Here is a 3,631-nt window from a genome sequence, read left to right as displayed (position 1 = left end):
ATGGGTGTCGTAGAACAATTTTAAGTTCGTCTAACGATTCTACATCCGATTCTGGATAGTGGTTTTTCGACCACTTTTCAACATTTTGTGACACCCCGAACCTAGGGGCAGCTCCCTAGCTTTTTTCAAAAATGTGCACCGAACGGGCCAGAGAGCTCGAGTAGTCGAAATTTTTTTTTTTGCTAAAACCCCTCAAAACGTGTCAGGAACGCACCCTAGATGATGAAAAGTGCAACCAGAATGTCAATCGACAACATGCCCGGGGGTACAAATTTGCTCTACGCGTCCCTAGGTAGGGTACTTTTTCATACAAACATCAAAGTGTACGGTGCACAAAGTGCGCGGAACAAAAATTGCTCGGTCAGACCTGGTACGGGCCATAACTCGAATACTAAACGTCGCAGATGGGTGTCGTAGAACAATTTTAAATTCGTCTAATGATTCTACATCCGATTCTGGATAGTGGTTTTTCGACCACTTTTCAACATTTTGTGACACCCCGAACCTAGGGGCAGCTCCCTAGCTTTTTTCAAAAATGTGCACCGAACGGGCCAGAGAGCTCGAGTAGTCGAAAATTTTTTTTTTTGCTAAAACCCCTCAAAACGTGTCAGGAACGCACCCTAGATGATGACAAGTGCAACCAGAATGTCAATCGACAACATGCCCGGGGGTACAAATTTGCTCTACGCGTCCCTAGGTAGGGTACTTTTTCATACAAACATCAAAGTGTACGGTGCACAAAATGCGCGGAACAAAAATTGCTCGGTCAGACCTGGTACGGGCCATAACTCGAATACTAAACGTCGCAGATGGGTGTCGTAGAACAATTTTAAGTTCGTCTAACGATTCTACATCCGATTCTGGATAGTGGTTTTTCGACCACTTTTCAACATTTTGTGACACCCCGAACCTAGGGGCAGCTCCCTAGCTTTTTTCAAAAATGTGCACCGAACGGGCCAGAGAGCTCGAGTAGTCGAAAATTTTTTTTTTGCTAAAACCCCTCAAAACGTGTCAGGAACGCACCCTAGATGATGAAAAGTGCAACCAGAATGTCAATCGACAACATGCCCGGGGGTACAAATTTGCTCTACGCGTCCCTAGGTAGGGTACTTTTTCATACAAACATCAAAGTGTACGGTGCACAAAGTGCGCGGAACAAAAATTGCTCGGTCAGACCTAGGACGGGCCATAACTCGAATACTAAACGTCGCAGATGGGTGTCGTAGAACAATTTTAAGTTCGTCTAATGATTCTACATCCGATTCTGGATAGTGGTTTTTCGACCACTTTTCAACATTTTGTGACACCCCGAACCTAGGGGCAGCTCCCTAGCTTTTTTCAAAAATGTGCACCGAACGGGCCAGAGAGCTCGAGTAGTCGAAAATTTTTTTTTTGCTAAAACCCCTCAAAACGTGTCAGGAACGCACCCTAGATGATGAAAAGTGCAACCAGAATGTCAATCGACAACATGCCCGGGGGTACAAATTTGCTCTACGCGTCCCTAGGTAGGGTACTTTTTCATACAAACATCAAAGTGTACGGTGCACAAAGTGCGCGGAACAAAAATTGCTCGGTCAGACCTACAAAGTGTTATATATCTCGAATACTAAACGTCGCAGATGGGTGTCGTAGAACAATTTTAAGTTCGTCTAATGATTCTACATCCGATTCTGGATAGTGGTTTTTCGACCACTTTTCAACATTTTGTGACACCCCGAACCTAGGGGCAGCTCCCTAGCTTTTTTCAAAAATGTGCACCGAACGGGCCAGAGAGCTCGAGTAGTCGAAAAAAATTTTTTTGCTAAAACCCCTCAAAACGTGTCAGGAACGCACCCTAGATGATGAAAAGTGCAACCAGAATGTCAATCGACAACATGCCCGGGGGTACAAATTTGCTCTACGCGTCCCTAGGTAGGGTACTTTTTCATACAAACATCAAAGTGTACGGTGCACAAAGTGCGCGGAACAAAAATTGCTCGGTCAGACCTACAAAGTGTTATATATCTCGAATACTAAACGTCGCAGATGGGTGTCGTAGAACAATTTTAAGTTCGTCTAATGATTCTACATCCGATTCTGGATAGTGGTTTTTCGACCACTTTTCAACATTTTGTGACACCCCGAACCTAGGGGCAGCTCCCTAGCTTTTTTCAAAAATGTGCACCGAACGGGCCAGAGAGCTCGAGTAGTCGAAAATTTTTTTTTTGCTAAAACCCCTCAAAACGTGTCAGGAACGCACCCTAGATGATGAAAAGTGCAACCAGAATGTCAATCGACAACATGCCCGGGGGTACAAATTTGCTCTACGCGTCCCTAGGTAGGGTACTTTTTCATACAAACATCAAAGTGTACGGTGCACAAAGTGCGCGGAACAAAAATTGCTCGGTCAGACCTGGTACGGGCCATAACTCGAATACTAAACGTCGCAGATGGGTGTCGTAGAACAATTTTAAGTTCGTCTAACGATTCTACATCCGATTCTGGATAGTGGTTTTTCGACCACTTTTCAACATTTTGTGACACCCCGAACCTAGGGGCAGCTCCCTAGCTTTTTTCAAAAATGTGCACCGAACGGGCCAGAGAGCTCGAGTAGTCGAAAATTTTTTTTTTTGCTAAAACCCCTCAAAACGTGTCAGGAACGCACCCTAGATGATGAAAAGTGCAACCAGAATGTCAATCGACAACATGCCCGGGGGTACAAATTTGCTATACGCGTCCCTAGGTAGGGTACTTTTTCATACAAACATCAACGTGTACGGTGCACAAAGTGCGCGGAACAAAAATTGCTCGGTCAGACCTAGGACGGGCCATAACTCGAATACTAAACGTCGCAGATGGGTGTCGTAGAACAATTTTAAGTTCGTCTAATGATTCTACATCCGATTCTGGATAGTGGTTTTTCGACCACTTTTCTACATTTTGTGACACCCCGAACCTAGGGGCAGCTCCCTAGCTTTTTTCAAAAATGTGCACCGAACGGGCCAGAGAGCTCGAGTAGTCGAAAATTTTTTTTTTTGCTAAAACCCCTCAAAACGTGTCAGGAACGCACCCTAGATGATGAAAAGTGCAACCAGAATGTCAATCGACAACATGCCCGGGGGTACAAATTTGCTCTACGCGTCCCTAGGTAGGGTACTTTTTCATACAAACATCAACGTGTACGGTGCACAAAGTGCGCGGAACAAAAATTGCTCGGTCAGACCTACAAAGTGTTATATATCTCGAATACTAAACGTCGCAGATGGGTGTCGTAGAACAATTTTAAATTCGTCTAACGATTCTACATCCGATTCTGGATAGTGGTTTTTCGACCACTTTTCAACATTTTGTGACACCCCGAACCTAGGGGCAGCTCCCTAGCTTTTTTCAAAAATGTGCACCGAACGGGCCAGAGAGCTCAAGTAATCGAAAATTTTTTTTTTGCTAAAACCCCTCAAAACGTGTAGAAAACTGATTTTAGATGATAAAAAGTGCAACCAGAACGTCAAACGACAACTTTGTTGGGGGTACCCTTTTTACTCTACGGGCCACTAGCTTAGGCGCGCCAACAGCGCTTTCCTCTCGGGTTCCCATTTTTTGCCCTCCTGGGATTATGATCATTTACTCATTGCCTACTATAGGGAAGGTACCT

The sequence above is a fragment of the Anopheles gambiae genome, assembly GCF_943734735.2.
Source record: "Anopheles gambiae chromosome X unlocalized genomic scaffold, idAnoGambNW_F1_1 X_unloc_144, whole genome shotgun sequence".
Taxonomy (NCBI): Eukaryota; Metazoa; Arthropoda; class Insecta; order Diptera; family Culicidae; genus Anopheles; species Anopheles gambiae.
This window is presented reverse-complemented; position numbering follows the sequence as displayed.